Source organism: Dermacentor silvarum, chromosome 5 (genome assembly GCF_013339745.2).
Source record: "Dermacentor silvarum isolate Dsil-2018 chromosome 5, BIME_Dsil_1.4, whole genome shotgun sequence".
Lineage (NCBI taxonomy): Eukaryota > Metazoa > Arthropoda > Arachnida > Ixodida > Ixodidae > Dermacentor > Dermacentor silvarum.
The window spans coordinates 104,024,207-104,044,140 of NC_051158.1; positions in this window are offsets into that span (position 1 = coordinate 104,024,207).

Below are 19,934 nucleotides of genomic sequence, written 5' to 3' on the forward strand. Positions count from 1 at the left end.
AATTGTTGCAGCAGGATTTTTCGGAGCAGCCACAGCGCGACACTCGAAACGAATGTCAAAGCGTACACGCGGTGCAGATGTTTTGTTTTTTCCCACTAATGTGCACGGAGTGTACGTTTGAGAAGTTCTGAATTGCTGGTATGATCGGCTTCTGAGGCGTAAATTACAACCGCGCTTGCGCAGACACAAGAGACGCACGTTAGCGGGGTTTTAACGGCGCTTGCGCATGTGTACTGTGTCGTCTGCTAGGCAGCTTTTTCGCACCTGTACCTCTGCACAAAGTCAGGCACCGACACAGTATAGAGGCGCAGCAATATCGCGAACCAGCCCTGTACTTTCCTGCACCTTTTGTAACGAACACAGTAAGAGGGCGTCATCGCTGCACTACTGAAACAACGCGGAAACAATGGAGACCTACAAAACAAAGTTCCCATTTATGATTCAAAGTTTTATACCGGCAATTCTTTGCGTGTTTTCTCAGAATATAGGTAGACATTAGCCAAAATATAAGAGCTTGGTGGCGCACCCCCCACCCCGTTTCGAAGGGGACCCTCATAGCATCCATCCATCCATCCATGAAACGAATGACATTGCGCAGCATCTCGTGAACTCCCGGATCATGTGTGGATGAACGGTAGATGATGATACGGTTAGAATATTATTACGGTTTCCTTTTATTTAAGAATGAATCTTGTGCACAGCGCCTTTTTTTGTTGGCTAACCAGGTTGCGCTTTGAGGAGCGGACACTTTGGTCACCTGGAAGTATAGTTGTTATTTGGTGTAGTAGGCGAAAATGTTACCGTGAACTAACCAACACAGCCGTCACAGATGAGCACGTTTGCTGTTACTAAAAAAAATTGTAGAATTTTAATCAATTTCAGAAACTTGTTCGGTCGTATATTATGCCCTAAATGTTCTTCACCTGTTCTTCATCGCTCTCCCTGTTCTTTCTCTCTCCTCTTCTTTTCTAGGTTTTTATATTTACTTACAGTTAAAAAGAACTGTTTCGTAGTGCTAAATTTCAGTGTTTTGCATTGTATAACCATGGCATTGTTCTGCATTACACAAAACAAAAATTTGACACAAGTTGGGCTTACGATGTTTTTTTTTTCTCGATGTTTTATTTCTATTTGCTGAGTGTGATTGCCATTAATGTTTCTCGCCTCCCTTTTTTTTTACCTTGTATATTGTTTAAAGTTAGCTTTGATGATGTTGCATTCCCCCCTATGCAATACCCTCCAACTGAGGGCCTTTAGTGGTATACTGAAATAAAAATAAAATTTGTGTTTGGTAGTTGCTGTAAAACAGTTAGCAAATGAGTATGTTCTATTTCTGTATCAGGTGTCAAATGTGTGAAAACGCAGCTCATCGCATTGGGCACTCTATAGTGCATGTGTTGAGAACTGCTGTGCTACATGTAAACATCCCCTACACACTACCACACATCAAATGAACACTTCGACCTTACTTTCCTTGAATGACCGGCTATTTACGTAGAAGCCGCGAGGGAAAAATATTTCAGATTTTGAAAACCACCTTGACCCTCGTAATAATTTCCTTCTATGTAGGCACACACGCTTTTGTGTGTAGTGATTCAAGGAAGTGATAATATCTGTAGCTAGGGGATTTTGTCCAGTTTTGTTTGTGTATGAAATGCGACAATAAGGAGAGTTTTACCATCGAAGAGAGCAATATGTCATAATCGTGGTTGGAAAGCACCACTAGAGAAGGGAAATTGCAGATAAAAAACACATTTTTAATTCTATTCTACGTTGCCGTATCGGCTACGTAAACGATTCGCATAGCCTTTCTGCATATATTATATATACTACCGTCACCTGAGCGAGCTTGTGCAATGCTAGTGGAATGTTTTGCTCAGAACTAAAAAGAAATTATGCGGTCCCCACGCACTGTAGTAATCTACGTAAGCGAAGCTTTCTGTTCTGTTTGCTTTGATTGACGATAATTAGCACTGATGTTGATGGCGAATGTGCAATTTCTTCAGCGTTTAGTGCAATACGAGTGTGATGAGTTGAGGGTAAATGTTGCCCTGTGTGCGCATGCTGCTGTTTGTCTGCGTAGTACACAGAACACACAGATAGACGTGTTTGCTTGAGGCGTTCTTGTACGCCATTGTTCATAACCTCCGAGAAGGCTAGTATTGTCATTGCTTCACACGGCACATAGCATCGTTGCACCAGTGTTAAATTTTACACGAAGTATTCGTCTGTACGTGCCAAAAGCACAATCAGATTATGAGGCACGCCGTAGGTGGCACACTCCGGATTAATTGCGACCCCTGGGTCTCATTAACGAGCACCTACACTCAAGTAGCACGAGCGTTTCTTGGTATTTCGCCCCCGTCGAAATGTGGCTGCCGCGTTCTGGATCGAACCCGCCACCTCGAGCAATGCCACAGCCGCAAAGCTACCACGGCGGGCACAGAAGTGTTGAATCGGCCCAGACTCTACGATGTGCCTACATGCTTAAGACCGAGATTGAGTCCAACCAAATCAGGAAATTTACTAGCCCGACGTTTAGGAACCAATTCGGCTCTTCTTCAGGGGGTATTCTCGGAGGTGGCGGTGTGCCGCTTTTAAAAGGTCCCTCGTAAGAGAGGAGAGTAAGGGGGGGTAGGGGGGAGAGAGCGGCAGGTGGGGAGACACTGACGGGGCGCCTGTTTCTTGACAGACGAAAGAGGTGGCGGGGGGGGGGGGGGAGGGAGGGGGCTTCGGCGTCGCTGGTCGGCTGGGTTGTGGCATTGCGTTGACGAGGGGCGAGGGGGGGGTGGGGGGGGACAGAGACGTTTTGGTGTTGCTGACCTAGAGCAGGGGTTCCTTTCTCCCTTCGTCGCGTCTGCAAGGCCAGGAACATAAAAGAAGGGAGGAGATGCCCTTCACGCGGTTTATATTACCCGCTGTGTTCGGAATGTGCCATGACTCCAGTAGTAGCCCTTTCTCGCCAGTTTGTCTCTGTTTGAAGGATTTGGGTTTCTTGGAAAGAAATCTTGTGGTCCGCGTCTTCGGAATGTCAATCTCGAAGTCTTAATCAAGTTTCCCAACCAGAGAGGTAATTCTGTCGAAATGTTTAGCTTCATGCCTACATGCTACGGTGCTTTAGTGCAGCTTTGAGTCTGCATGCCACGCGTCAAATACACGCTTGACCAATTTGCATGATATTTATTTTTTAAGGCGAAAGTCTTTATATCTCATCGTTCAGTTGACCTTCAACGACCTTCAACGAAAACCGTGTCTTCGAAGCGAAATCGTACATAATGACGACTCGGTGTAGTAATCCACTTACTACATCGACGCGGCTTCGTGTCTTACCTATATGCAACCGCTCGCGCAACAATTATGATGGCGCGCGGGTCAAGCAAGCAACGCGCACGCAACAATTTTGATAGTGTGCGGGTCGCCGTCGTCATCGTGTTAAGATTGAGTTGATTTAGGCACTGAACCCACGAACTTGGTGGGAGTCAAACCCTCGAGCTTAGGTAGGAGTTGAACCCACCACCTTTGGCGTGAAGGCGAAGTTAATTAAGGCACAGTTAATTAATACAGAGTTAAGGCACTCGAACCCTCAACCTTTGGTGGTGTAGTCGCACCGTCGACGTTTGGTGTTAATTAGTGCGAGAATAATTAAGGAGGCGTTAATTAAGGAACTCGAATATACAACCTTTGGTCAAAAAAGTAATAGAAGTACAACGCATTCGAATGAGAATGTCAAGTAGTTTAATGACTGTCTCGTGAGCTTTGGCCTACACCCTCTTTGGGGTAGGCCCAAGTCACTGTCATTTTTTTTTCGCAATAACAGAACCGTACCGTACTTAGAACTTAATTTGATTCAGTTTGTCCGCAACCGCTATCGTGTCTTGTAGTAGCTAGGGTTCCTCGGGACGCGCGCATCGAGGCACCCAAGTAGTTGCGTTACCTCGCCTTCACAAGACGTCCTCTTCCTCTATGTATGCGAGTTGCGAGCGAAGAGTGCCGAGGCTGTTGGTATTCACTGGTTTCGTAGCTACGTCGGTTCTACCCTTTCTCTCCCCCCTCCTCCCCATCATTCTATATACTTCCCCTCTGGACGGTTCCACCTTCGTAGAAAGGTAAACACTGCAGTTCCTGGAATGCTTTTGCGGGGAACCACGGATAATGACAGCCGCCGAAAGGCTACTGTGGTGACGCCCAGGGAGCTCCAGAGGGCATTGTGCACATTCGACGCGGACTAAACAAGTTTCTGGCGTTGCCTCTCCTGTCTGCCACGCTCCTGCACGCTCTGGACCACCTCCTGACGCGGATTGCAAGGAAGCAGCAGCAGTGGAAACGTCCAAGGAGGAGATAAAGAAAGTTTCGCATAAAAGAAAAAAAAAAGGAAGTTGTCATGGGCTTCCTTCGCACAAGTTTTAGCAATGCCTGTACGTTGTTTCACAAAGCGAACGTTTTGCCTTGAACTGCATCTATGTCGTTTTGCGTGAACTGCACCTCCATCTTCTTTAACCATGATGTGTATCACATCCTGGTTAAATTCATGTACCATGCACTAGAGAAATTCATGCACAATGGCGGCACAACCCGCCCTCGCTGGAAATAGGTAGCTTCTTGAGAAACCTGCACAATAGACCCCTTTCTAATCCCTCGGTTGACTCTTCTGCGCACTTAAGATTCACTTATCTCCTCTTGAGTGACGCTGTCACGAGCTGCTCCTGGCGCTCAGCAGAGACATTCCCAGAATCTTGAATGCACAAGACGCCATTGCCCGTAACACTAGCAGTGACGGCGGGCCGCGCTGCCGTTAGTGCACAAGTTTTCAGAGTTCAGGGGACACTATAACGTAAAGGTGTTCCAATGTGTTCATATTACATATTTCTTCCATTACCCCTCCACGACTGGTCAACCCGCGCGCACTTCGCTCCGTTTGCAACGTGCTGAAGGAGACTGACTGTCCGTGCCAGCCAATATATCGTGAAATGGAAACACGCATTGAGCGGCGCTCAAATTTTGCATTACGAAGTATCGTAATCGTCGGTAAATTTTTGAAACAAATGGTCCCACAGTTCTCATAAAGATCTAATTTGTGAATAATTATTAGTCTCTTAAAACATATTTTAACTACCTTTTGCACACGGCAACGATTTCAGACAAGTCATCGCAAGCGCTACAAGAGCAAGCAGATCAATCGCTCACACCCGCAGCACTTACACTGCACTATAGCTTGGCCCCACTAAAGCCCTCTCCACAACTGCGCGCTTCTCGCCTATTGTTTGCCAGTTCTTGAGTAAAAACAAAAAAATGTGAATGTAGGCAATAATATTCACTTTGAAAGGGACACCAAAGGCAAATGTGAAGTCAAGCTAACATTATATACGTAGTAATGCTAGAGGACGACTAGGCCATCAATATTAGCGCGAAAAAAGGTTTGGTAGTGGAGAAATTGAGGCAAACGCAAGACATGATTTTTTTTTATTTATAGATACTGCGATCTTTTACAAGATCTTACCAGGATGGGAACATACAAGTACACTCGTACAAACACATATTACAAGCAATCTTGCCGACGCTTGAATTCAACATGACAAAAGGACAAAATGCAAGCAAAAAGAAGCAAATAAAAGGACAGAATGCAATTTGCGACTCACCCAGCACATTCAAGTACTACCCTGATGACGTAGGCACTCGTCATAATAATTCAGTCACAAGTCGTCAACCACTAACCACAAAAAGGTCATTGCATTGCATTACAAAACGGAAGAAAATGCTACTTTTCCAGTTCTCGATTTTTTAGAAGAAATCTCTCATGGACCTCTTCCGCTGGAGTTTGAAGTATAGTAGCGGCGCCTGGTGGTGGCGGGAAAACTTATCTGGGCAGTACCATCTTGAGCAGTATTGAGCCCTGGCTGTGGCGAAGCACGTTTCTAGACCGAGTTTTGCATCGATTCGGACTTTTTTCTGCCCTGTTCCGAGCACGAAAAGGCTCGTCACTTCTCACAGACCACGCCAACCATGCTACGAGCTGGCCGCAGCCTAGTTTAACGAAAACTGACTCTCCGTGTGCCGTGGGGCGTAATGCTGGAACCAGAAGGAATTGGCGACGCCGTTCCGACCGAGACACCTAGCTTGCTAAAAAATTATCACTTGCTAAAGGGACCGATGGTCGCTACTACAGCGCAGACATGACTACTTGTTTAGCGGCATGTAGTCAACAAAGATTGCACGCGGCCCGCCCGAGCGTCGTGCTCGTCGTGCGCTCGAGCAGTTCGTACATCGCGGCGTGCTGAAAGAGCGCTGCCGGCGCGGCGCATACCGTCGTGCGCCCGAGCAGCTCCGTACACGTAATGTCTGCTTATCGCTGCTGTGAATTCATTTATTGGAAGTATTTCCTCGTGTTTGTGTGCTTGAATCTAGCAGCCTGCAAACCTTACCTGAAGTTCAACTTCGTACGCGACTCGCTTCACTTGCGATTGACACCGCGCTTAAACTTCGCCGCTTATTTCTTGAACGGCGTACACGTAATCGGCGTTGCATAATTTCTTGCCTTTACGCAGCGTGCCACAGCTGAAAACATCTTCGGCGCCCGATATTCGCAGCAGGCCGTGGTACAACGCAAGCGAAAGTGGCGGGTCGATATTGTAAACGTGCTTGCCGAAGCAGACGACCGAGCTTGGTACTACCCAGTTCAGGACAGAGGATGCTCTAGCACCATTTTCGCAGCGCCCCCTGGGCAAAGCAGGAGCTCCATTGGCGTTACCCTTGACAACGATGCGGGTGGTAGCATTAAGGTTTCGTTGTCGCTCGACTCTGCGCCGCCCGCGATTTGGCGTTTCAGTAGTTTCGTTATCGCGTAGTGCTGCGTTGGTTTTGCTGGCTGACGAAACTCACACAAACTGCAAGCAGTAGAGAATTCCACGATCCTGTAATGTCGCGGGATGACCGAACCATAGGGTTTCGTACAATTACTAGAGAGAACAGTGGCACTACTGTCTACGGGAGCCGCAAGCAGGATAGTTCAGTCAGCATAGGAATTATGGGTAGTACATGGATTTGCCTAAACTTCGTCCGTCTGGCTTTAAAGACGGCTTCGTGACTTTGCAAAGTGATCATTTCTAAGAAAGTGCCGCGTTATAAATTATTAAATAAACATTATTAATGTTGTCCGATGGTAGGATTCGAACACAGGACATCTAGCACAGAAACCCGATATTGAAACCATTGCGACAACGGACGCACGGACAAGCGGAACCACTGCAATTAGCAGCGATTATGTGGGCCTCTAGAGTCTTATTACCCTTTGCACGAAATAACAAAAGTAGGCATTGATTGGAATTTAGGCCGATTTAAGCCCTGGTAAAGCGTAATAAACCAAGCTACACGATGGTAGTCAGATGATAGAGAAGATGATGAGCGTCTGATGCCCCAAGCACGAAGATCATACAAATCCATGTACTAGCCATCATCGCAACGATCGCAGCGCCAGCGTTGTAGGAAACTCAATGGCCCGAACGATCCACGCCTCTGCAGCAAGACCAGCTGCAGCAGCGCACCCAACGCTCTATCTTGGCTTAGGGCCACGCGTTTGCATTCTGCGCAGAAACATGGAGATATGCGCCATCAAACTTGCCGCAAAATTGCACTGTTCCACTTAATTTTTTATCCAATTGCTGTTTTATACATTGAAGCACAAAAGTAACTGGAACACCCATGTATTTCTTCCCACATTTTGGGAAATAATGTGTCGAAACTGGTGTCATCCTGGAAATTCAATTTAAGTGGACGCGTCTTGCAAGCTTACCGGCTACAATTCGTAAATTGCGATATGTGTCGTAAAGTAATTAACTAAGAACTTCATTAGCCATTTTTTTAATTAGTTCAATATGTGTTTCAATTTCTCTTGCTACTAATGTCGGCCTCTTCGAATAATCCAGCTCAAGGATAAGAATTATGCTACGTGCCACAGGCGATTTTTTAAAATTCCGTAAAGCTTAATTTTGAACACCTGGTATATGGCTGGGAGTTGGCAACGTTTAATCGTTTTTGTGGCAAAAAAACATGCTTCACAGCAGAAGAGACATGCCTTGAGAGAAGTGTGTTCACAGTGTTTACCTGGGCCGCAACTGTTTATTCGCTAACGCTGTTGCTCATCATGTCTTTCTACGCGCAGGTCGCACGCCAGAGGTGTGAAGGACGCCATTTACGTGGCAGCCCTGAGGTTTGACACCGAGGCAGCTGGGGAATCATGCCTCAAGCGGCGAAAGCGGCGCATGTGGAATGTGCAGTCGACACCAGACGTGCACCAGACAGAGGCAGCTCCGAACGGAACTTGCTGTACATAAAATGCACAAAGGAGGGCGGTGCGAGATGTAAATTACTGGATCACCGACGTGAGTTGAACAAAGTCCTTCTCAGCGCTGGCTTGGAGGTTCGTGAAGATAGGCTAGGGCAGAGCAGAGGTGATGTCCACATTGCGGTCATCCAGTCAAGCACTTGCGCGTATGTATTGTACGGTTCCGGAGAAGACTCGCGCAAAGCGAAGGCACTGGACCTTGTTGAACATCTACTCGTCCAGCACCACTGCATCACAGCGATGGAATTCAACCGCAACTTCATGCATCGCCCTTCGTTGCTCCAAGTAGCAAAATTCAACCTCTCTTTGAAAAGCGTTACTGTCTGTGGGAGATTCGTTACACCTGGCGAGGCAGCTTTCATGTTCAAGGTGATCAAATCTCTCTCACCGCTCAAGAAACTCGCCTTCAAGGTTTGCAAGTACGAGAATAATACGGGAGATATGATGCGCTTCTTTGGGAGCTCATATCTCCTAGGCATGAATTTTTTGACGACCCTTGACGTGGCAGAGGTTATAATACCCGTTAGTGAGGCGTATCGGCTAATCCAGGCGCTCGTTCAAAACAAAAGCATCACAGACCTCGCCGTTGGAGCAAGCGTGTGCAACTATCGCGACGAAGCTTCCATCGCACTCTTCCCTAGATACCTCGGCCAAGAAAACTGTATGCTGCGGAAACTCAAGCTCAAATCAGCCATTTTTGTTAACAGCTTGTTATTCCTGGAGGAACTGATCAATGGGTTCTGCAGGATGAAGTTTTTGGAGGAGCTTATTGCGGACATTGTTGTGATGAACGCATCCTTGTAAGTATAGCTCTATTTTCAGCATGCCGCGACGCTACTACTGACCAATTTCGCAACTTTCGCTACTAGAATTTCGCTGTTCTAACCATGTAATGCAGGGACACTTGTTTCGACACGCTTCTTCTGGGCCCTGCACGTTAGCTATGCTTCCGTATTTAGGCCCACATTTGCGTATTTAGGCCAACCCCTTCTTAACGTTAGCTAAGTCAAGGATAACGGATGATGTTCAGTCGTTACTACCAATCAGGGCGCGATAAAGCATACGAGGTCATGGACCTCAAACATGGTGGATGGCTCAGGTAGCTAATACATCGCATTAGATGACGTTCAGTACAACTCTACTACACGTTTAGAAACGTGGATTTTAGTTTCTACCTTGAGTACACATATAAGGTCTAATGTTTATTGTTTTCTCGTGTTATTTTTTACTTGAGATTTAATTATGCTTGAACTAATACGTCTTTTTTACGTGTGTTTCCAGCGTTCACACAGTTGCCCTATTCGCCGAAGTGGTCACTCGGAGCGCCACACTACGCCGACTGAGGCTACCTTGGACGAGCTATCCATGTCACGTGTCATTCTGCATTCCAAATGACATGCTTTCAGATCCGGAAGCAGCGCAATGCATGAAGCCCTGGCTCGAAGCCCTGCGGAAGCCACACTCCCTGCTCAAAAGCTGTGCATCGACTTGAGGGGCTTCGGCGAAGCTGAGTGCCACGACTTCTTCAATGCGATCGCTGACAGCGCCTCTGTGATGTCGGTGGTCGTCCACTCCTTGCCCAACATTGACGGGCTCGACAGAGTGTGCGCAACGATCGAAAATCGAGGCCTGAAGGATCGAGTGGTCATCAAGGGGCATTACACGCACATGACCGCAAAGCAGCTGCAGGAGTGCCCGCTAATCAGCAGCGCAAGCATCAGAGAGTGTCATGTTCTGCGCCGCCAATACCTTGGCATGCAGCCAGTTATCTCAGCTTTAGGCGTGGTCAGTAGCTGCGCTCACATAACGTCACTGCGTGTTGACTGTTCTGACTTCGATCGCAATGATTTCTCCGCGTTGGCAGCATATATAAGTGGCCCGTCCGCATTAATTGATGTGGACATAGACCTGAGTCACATTCGTGACAATCTGACAGCACAGGGGAAGCGGTGCGTGCAGTCGGAACTTGTGTCAGCACTGGCCTCTAACCTCAAACTAGTCAGAGTCTCCGTCACGGGAGCGCAGTTGTCACACTACGACTACAGTGTGCTGGCGGATGGCGCTAACAAGAGCATCAGTATCACCGATTTCACCCTGACGCCTGGCTGCACTTCTATTGCCATACATGACGCAATGCATCGAGAAGTGCGCAGCTGCCCGTTGCACATGACCGAGTCGTTTACGGGAGCATCCGACGCCAAGAACATCGCCCTGGCAGACATCTTGGTATGACCTAGTGCTCTTTTTGATCGTTGCTATCAGAAGGAAAGTGTTAAGCTACTGAAGAAAATGCATTGTACAGAACGTACCGTAGAGTTTTCTTCGAAAACAGACAGAGGGATGCTGCAGTGTCTACGGGATTGATTGTACATTTTCTGCAGAATGGGAATGGGGTTCAGTACATATATTCACCTGAACTTCGTCGTTGCGGCCTTGAAACTGTTTTGTGACTTGGTAAATGTATCTTTTTCAAGAACACAATCTTGCAACATACCTGCCCCAATTCACAATAGTTGCACATATGGGCCGTTCCTAATTGCCCCTCTTTCTCAGAGGACTATTACTGCTTACGAACTATACAAAGCTAAATTAATCTCACGAGAACGGTTAAAGCAACAGTTATCCGCTGACAAATCAATGTAATAACCAACGTCCCAATAGCAAAGTTGAAAAATTTCTTCAAGAATTTCCTCTAGTGTTGTTAGCAGGGAACACTGGCACTCGTCGAATTTAGCTAGCTTCGCGCAAACTAACTGGGTAGCGACATCGCTTGGTCGTTGCCACATCAGTTGTAAAAGCTGTTCGTTTAGTGCGATTAGTATTTTTAGGACACTTCATGCACTTTTCGGTACACAATTATGTCTAGATGTTTTTTTTTTTTTTTTTTTTGCAGCCACTTCAAGAAAATAAGAAAGGCTTTAGAATTTTCTGGTTGGCGGAATGGAAACAGAGTCGCACGGGTTTCTTTGTACAGAAACCACACGCTTTAAAGAGCTGCGCCACGAAGCGTAGGCTATATGCCGCAATTCAATGAACCTCATTCACGTAAACATGGGCGACTGAGTTAGCTGCTCTTTTCTCAGCGTTCGCACGCACTGGCGCACCATGCATCTCGTTGGCCAAGCGCGGACTTCTCGGCGGCGCCGTCAGGTTGCGCATCGTGTGCAAATGAAAGTACCTGAGATAAACCAACGCCTAATATGTGGCGCGTTTCGGCGGTGGCAGTACGGCGTGTCGCTAGATTGCTTCCTTGCTAAAGGCATCGACACCGGCCTTCATCGTCAGATGGGTTCTGCGAATTTTACTTTGTTAGTAATATGTACCGTTAAGTCACTCATTATTAGGTTGTTTTGTTTGGCATTACGCGAATGCAGATTGCTTTTCTTCGTACGTTCGCGTAAAGATGCTTTTTGAGGTGTTTGAGCAGTGTATCACCGAAATGAAGAACAATGACTTTATTGAAAGTCCGGCGAGTTATTCGGGGATTTGGGCGAATATCCCTGCCTAAGCGTCGCCCACGAGCCCTTGAGCTCTGGCGGCTTCCTCGGCCCGCTGGACGGCCCAGGGTATCACCGAAACTCAATAAATATTTAGCGATACAATAAACGGGATGCTTTTGGTCACTTTCCTAGTTGGGCAGTCCACGTTTAGGCCTTTTCTGTCGGATTGTGGTCAATATTTCATTTTCAATATTCTGAAGGAGCGCTCGCGTTATTTAATGTAACAAACCACCTTTCTTAGTCCAAATAAGAGGTCGTGCACTGTTTTGCACACATTTCATTCTGTGCATTTCACTATCAAGCTATCGTGATCGCTGAACCTGAATGTCATATCCCATTGCATTTGCAACAATGCATGTGTGACGCACAATGGTAATCGAAATCTGGCAGTGGGTACGTGAATAATCTCGGATGGATGCGCCATCCGCCCACCTGCAAATGAAAAAAAAAGAAAGGAAACGGACAACAATGAAGAAATCTCGTTTTTGCGCTCAGTCGTTGCAATTTTTCAGCATTGACATTGTCTTTGTGCCTCCGGATTAGCGTCGGCCCGCGGATATTTACTCAGCGAATTGCTATATTGATAATCTCGTGGTTATACTCGGTGCGGTGCACTTTACATCGGAATGCTTATCTCACGTTACTGCGACGTCTTATCAAAATTTGCGTCATTAACATTGCGACAAAAACATGCAGTAATACCGTCCAGGCACTACTTCACCTGTTTCAAGCCTAACCTTTTTCTTTTTCGTTATATTAGCATGCGTTGTCCACTTACATTAGCGCGTATACTATAGAACACTTCGAGTGTTTGACCTTGGCCGGCTTATCAGCATTTCTTATCACCATTATGGCTATCTCTCTACATGCAGGAAGCCACCACAAAGAATGCCTCTGCCGTCTTGGACGCTGCTCATTTCGTGCTGGGCGAGCAAGATGGCGTCGATAGCGCCCGTGCTATCGAGCTGTTGCACGACCACCCACGTGTCCTCCAAAGGGTGATGGAACGTGCTGACGTCACTAAGGCCGAAGCCAAGAAGATGATCAGCAGAGCCTGGCTTCCGTGTCCACCGCTGTAGCCTCGACGAGTTTATGAGAATGACCGGCGTCATCAAGGAGAGGGTGGAGTGCATCGGTCATCCGGGTACCAGGCTTCAACTCGCCGACCTAAGTCACTACTGCTTGCTCCACATCCGCAGTTTTCTGAAGATAGCAGACGTTCTGCAAGATTGAGCGAGTCAAGGTCAATGAAAATGGTTTATCGACTCTTCAGTGTGGTTAGCATACTTAAATACTTGTGGAGCATCCGGCAGCTCGGCTGAACGAACCATGTTCAAAACTAACTGTTCGACAGACTTGAGTGAATGAATGTATGACACTGCATATATGTGCCCAACTAATCTAAAAGGGTGTCTGTCGGTTTTGTTTTTTCGAAGCCTGCCAAAAATTTCTCTCAGAAAAGCACTGTAAAAATGAACTTCTTGCGAAATAAAATTTTTCAGAACAGAGGAGATTGGGAAGAGGTTATGCGCTTTGTCCTTTGATCTTGCTAGGTCTCGATCTTAGTCGCGCTTTTTCGATCATGAACGTTTACCAACACGCCCAATTGACAGCTATTCTAAAGGTTATGCGTTCTCATGTTCGGGCTAATTAGTTAAACACAATAAGTAACATTTCTAACTCATATAATTACGTGGCTACTGGTAATGTAAAGTTTGTAGCTATGGGCATGGTGATTTCATACAAGTTTCCAAGTCTTGCTTAAAATACTTCTCCACAGCCCTACAGCACCTCAAAGTTTATTTCTTTTTCACAGGAAAACTCAAACTGGCACTTCATTGGCTTACGTCTGCCGTTCCCGCTATTCCGGTTGCTAAAAAATCAATATCTGGAGCGCTCTATATTCAAAAATTCTTCTAGCGTTCGAAAAACAACCTGTATATTCTTGCCGGTCGTCGTCGGCAAGCCGAACGCGTTGGCGACATTTCGCGTGACTAGCGCTGGACGCGTCGGCGCCTAGGAGCGACAGCGTTCCTGGCATGCCACAAATGCAGGCAGGCCAACTAAGGTTGGCACAGTGCCAAGAACGCTGCTGCTTGCCGACGCCGAACGCGTTGGAGGCTAGCCTCTCGATATCAATCGGCCATCCTTCGCTGTGTCTTGACCTTTGCGCGGCCTAGTGCAAGCTTTCGCTTTTTTTTCTCTCTTGGTTCAACGCGCCGCGGAGAGAAGGGAGGTGGGGGTCGGGAAGACAGGAAGCTGGCGAGGAGGAGACCGCGTGCGCATGTGTCCTCCTCCTCTGGGTTGCCATGGCTACGGCGCGGCAGTTTCTTGGCACGCACCACATATTACGGATGGCTTAAACAGCTTCGCTGTTAAAAAAAAAAAAAAAAACTCTCATTGGCCGTATTCTGTATGTACGAGTGAAAACACGCGAGGAACGCGCGTTTTCACTGGGAGCGAACGCACGGCGGAGAGCAAACGCGACGTGTCCCGTCGCGCGAAAGGCCTTGGGGGGACTTGAGAGAGGGAGGAGAGGCGACGTTTAGCTGCGGCACCAAATGCGTATCTTGCGACCGAGCGCAAGGGGATCTGGCGACCACTTATTCTTACATCGTGCTGGCGACTCAATCTCCCACGCGAAAGGAGGACAGCGGGAAGGCGGCGCGGGAGGGAGGGGTTGCGGCTTCTGCTCTGCGAGCAACTTGTACTTTGCGCGACGCCGGGCGGTCGCGCGCACCGTATCTTGAAAGCAATCTGCAACGCGGCTCCTACCTTTGTATGCGCTGTGCTTTCGCCGCTCAGTCACGGCCGGACTATACTCTCCTCCGCGCGGAGGGTGGAGTCGATTCCGGCCGTGGCTCAGTTTCCGTTGAAGCGATAGACCGCATGAACCTTCACTCGCTGCTGCTGGCGCGCTTGCTCACGCCACGATTTTGAAAGTGGTTTTGTGCGGTCACACAAACAACGCGCAGAACTGTTGTCGACGGCGGCGGCGTTTTGCCCGCGTTCGCACCAAGCGCGCGCCGCGTTAGGGACGTGTTTATGAAGAACGTGCCAACCTTTGCTGTACACCCTATGGTGGTGTACAGTAGCGACCATAAGGCCATGGTCTCTGTCGTCATTAAATAAATGAAAACTACCCGGTCATATATATATATATATATATATATATATATATATTTCTCATTCTTTAATACTTCCAATAACCAATTACACCATCACACCTTAATAGTCATAATTGGAAATACATAATTCCCACCACAGTGCAGCTTCGCTGGTCTTCCATCTCCACCCCAGTGGAAGGGCTGACAGTTTTTTTAGAAAGAGTAAAAGACCGTTCATTGCAATACAATTCTATTTTGCATTGAACTATCAAGATATCCTGTTGGCAGATGCTGAATATTGCAGCCCATTACGTTTGACACAAGGCAAATGCGACGCTCTACGGCCTTCGATATCTGGCAGCGCGCAATTCGATAATGTGCGATGCTTGCGCCATCCATGCGCAGGCAAAAAAAGAAAAAGGAATCCGCCTTTTCTCGCGGCCCGCGGCGCATGTGCCCTGCCCTGGCGGATTAGTCGCGAAACCATTTGGAAGGATCGCGTGCGCTGCCGCGCTACAGTAGCCGCGCTGCCCTATCTCGGGGGAAAGTCCCCTTAAAAAAAAAAAAAAAAAAAAAAAAAAAAAAAAAAAAAAACCACGCGAACAAGCGTGCGGACGCGCGCTACTGCAAACACTCGTGCTGTATACCGCATTGAAACTCCACTGGTAGCTCGACGTCGGTGCGGTACCCAAAACGTGCGTAGCGTAAGACTGCAACTTCACTTGAAAACAGAAAACGGCGAGGGCTTCGTCCGGCCTGCACAGGGAAGCACGTAGTTGCCGCCTTTCATTGGTGGCTATAATAGCAAATTTATCGATAGACCCCTGCGTTACACTCGGACGATACTTGAAAACATCCCGTTGTTGACGAAGTCTACTTGCAGCGTCGGTCCTCGCTTGCTAGTAGTAGGAGCGTGTGCCTGACTTTACGGACTCGTTTTAGGCGTGGTAACACTGGGTAGATACGGAGACCGACAAGACGTGCACGTCAACGATTGGCCGAATATTCAGCACAGTGTGTCGCGCAAATCATTTTATCATAATAGGCCGATAACGATGCAAACCGACGAGCGCGAGTTATCGTACTGCGACGGGCTTTCTTGTCGACGGCACCGATAAAATCAGCGTGCCGACCATCGTTCGACCGAACCCCGAGCGATTGGCCGTCGAACCGATAACGTGATTGCCGCAACGCATTCGTTTGTATGTATAATTAATCGCGCTCAAAGTGAGTAAACGCATGACCACGAAGTTGAAATGCACAAGGGCTTCAACCCTCTCAAGCCGTGCAGATGAAGCAGTGGCACACCGACGGGAATAGGGGCGCGGGGGAGATTCAACCCCCCTGAAGCCGAGTTAAGCCCCCCCCCCCCCCCACACACACACACATACACACTCGTGCAGCCCCACCAGTCTACCGTGTAGCTTCGCGCTGACGCCACGCGAGTTACAGCTTGTAACATACACGTACATTCCTGAGTTCTACCACTCCATCAGTCATAAGTTACCTCCTCAGACACTGCCACCACTCACTGCTGCCACGACCGTTCAGGTAAGAGCTTCAACGGATGACCACGTGCACTGCTCTTCAGACCGGCTCCTTGGTCCTATGAAGCTCATCATCATCATCATCATCATCATCATCATCATCATCATTATTATTATTATTATTATTATTATTATTATTATTATTATTATTATTATTATTAATGATTATTAGCCATTTTATTTGCTGTTGGATTCCTCTGGCTACAACAAGCCCCGTTAATGGGGTGTGTTGCAGAGAATCCGGTGTCGGCGTGGGCTCGCCGGCGTCGTTGGCGAAAATAATAATCCCGAAGCAACCCGACCGGGCAGGCCCTTCGCGCGGCGCACGGCGTTAGTAAACAAAAATTGAATTTGTTAAAGCAAAATCCGTCAGAAAAATCATAAAGTACCTACAGACGTGATAGCGTCGGAATGTAATTTGAATATACGAGAAAAAAGTCTGATGAGCAGCCAGGGATCTTTGAATGCTATCGCGTTCCACTCTTAAAGCGTCCTCCAAATTTTCTCGTTCTGCAACCCCTTTTGCGTCGTAACGAAGACACCGCTGTTCTTGTAGCAGTTCCCTTGATGCCTGGATCCCCGCAAGCAGTTTGTCGACGGCTTCTGCTGCTACTTGAACCTGGACAAATAGAAACTGCAGAGTGGAGCTCGGGTACAGTGAAGCTCGGTCTTGCGCTAGTTGAAAGCGTTGATGATGATGATGATGATTTAATGGTATCCCCTTTGAAACGGGGCGGCGACAAATAGTGACCTAGCCTGCTTGATTTAATCAGGTATACCATATATGTTCTTTATCTAGCATTTTTGTATACCTCTAATTAATCTTTTTCTTTTTTTTTAATTTACCGTGTACCACTGCTTATGATTTTAAGAGATCAGGACGTATCAATCTTTTCCCTGCTTTTTTTTCACCAGTGATCTAATCGTCTCCTACTTATCTCTAAGGCTGATCTGTTGATGTTTCCTTCCACTTTAAACCCAAGCGCTTCTGGGAGTTGCACGTTACCTACGGTTCTCGCCTGGTGAACCCCGTCGCATTCCATTAGGATGTGCTGAGTGGTCTCTGGATCTTTACTGCAGCATACACATGCCTCATCTAGTTCCGAATATTTGCTCCGGTATGTTTTGGTCCTGAGGCAACCGGATCGAGCCTTAAATAGGAAGGCACTGCCCTTTGTGTTATCGGCCAGTTCTTCCCTTCTAATTTCTTTCTTCTAGCTCATTCTTGTAAATCTCCATTGTCCTTTTTGTTTCCATTCTTTGCATACAATTCACTGTCTCTGTTTCTCTCACTTTCTTTCTGATGACTCGTGGTTGTCTAGTTGCAGTTTCGATTATCCTGTACTTGGTTTCCAACTTCCTTGACCTCTTCCTCCATTCTGTGTCTACGCTTTTCATGTACACATACTTGTGCACTTTAGCCGCCCATTTATTTTCATCCATGTTCCTGAGCCTTTCTCCAAAATTAATTTTGTTCTGTGCGTCACCGTCATCCACTGCGTCACCGACACCCACTGCACCACCTAACGACGAGCACGTGAAGTCGTTGTGAAGTGATCGCGGAGGCAATGGCGGAAAACAGGGAGAGGAGGCAAAGCAAGCTTCACTTTAAAAAGAACAGTGAACGTATTTATAACGCTCACAGACTGCAATTTCTCAAGCAGTGTATCATTTTTGTGCAATAGCTGTCGTCTCTTGTGTGTTCTCTACATGCAGACTTCTGCATTCGAAATCTTATAGTTGTACTCGGAATGTTTCACTCACGTTGCTGTGACTCATCGACAGTTTCCGAGATCACCTCTGCTACAGAATAAGTAAAGCTGTGATCTACGATCTGAAACGCAGCTATCTGCTTCGTTATTCTTATCAAACATTGCACACATCTACCGGCGCGCCCACTATTAACCACTTCAGAAATTTAGACTGTCTCAGGCTTATCATCATATATTCTACTTTAATCACGGCGTCTTTCTTTCTACAAAAGCAATGCCTCCGCCGTCTCGGCCGCTGCAGAGTTCGTGCTAGGCGAGCAAGATGCCTTAGAAGGCGCGAATGCCATCGAGCTGATGCAAGGCCGCCCACGCCTCCTCGAAATGGTTATGCAAGGTGCTGACGTCTCAAAGGCCGAACCGCAAAAGATGATCAGCAGCGCCCTTCTGCGCGTGCGCCGCTGTAGCCTTGACGAGTTTATGACAATGGCCGACATCGTCAAGAAGAGGGTGGAGTGCCTTCGTCATCCCGATGCCAGGCTTCAGTACACCGACGTAAATCACCACTGCTGGCTGCACATTCGCAGTTTTCTGAAGATAGTGGTTGGGTGGCTAGAAATAATGGACGGTCTCAACGTTTAAGCCGGTGCCGGTTAATGAAAACCGCTTATGGGCTTTTGAATGCGATTAGCATACCTTAATGTTTTCTTTTTTTGTAGTTGTGTTTTTGGTTGTGACATGGCATGGATTTCTGGTTACGACGCATTTGTAATTTATTAGTAAGTCTTTGAATTGCTGTAATAATTAATATTTATTTATTGTTCATATGTCACATTAGTTTTGTTGCAACTCAATCGTTGCTGTATTGATTTAGTTTGTTTTTATGCTTAGTCGTGTATGTTAAAAAGTTCAGCTACCCTGTTTTATTCATGGTTGTGTCCCCCTTCTGTATAATGCCTTCCGGGCTTTTAGGGTACTTGAATAATAATAGCAATAATAATAATAATAATAAATAGCACCTGCCAATCGTCTGAGTAGAATCCTTCTTTTGACTGCGCTATACTTTTTACAAAAAAAAAACTAGGAAAAAAATTGACACACATTGCGCACAAGCGTGTCAGTGTTTTTTTGTCCTTCGCAAAGCAGTATAGCGCAGTCAACGGAAGGATGCCATAGAGCACTGCACGGGCTCGGGCCGGTCCGGGTAGGGCAGTTTTTTCACGCGCTCGGGCCGGACTCGGGCATGGCATGTGCTTTTTGACCCGGGCCGGGCTCGGGTATTTTGACGCGGGCTCGGGCCGGGCTCGGACTTACTGGTGGTGTGCATGTAACGTACGTGCCGCGAGTTATCCTCGCGCGCATCGACTCTGAAAAACCTGTTGCCCCGGCGCAGCTGGGAGCTAGCCGTGCTACTCCTGTGTACTTCCCTTCCGTCGTATTTTGCGCTTTTTGAACAGAATGTAAAAGTACAGAAAGACCGAAGTCGCCTCATACCAAAGGATGCCATTGTATTCCTTACCTAAATCAATGTGATGCTTTCGGCGCGGTGCAAGCGCGTTTGCGACTTGTTGATTCTTCAAAGGCGATTTGGTAAATCGATGACTGGCAAGATAAGATAATGCGTCACGCGGCTGAAATATGGCACTGCGTCTATCCATGATCGCACGCATTTTCTCAACCGGCTGCCTAGCAGCAGCGCATTACGCTGCACCATGGAGGAACGAGAAGCGTTC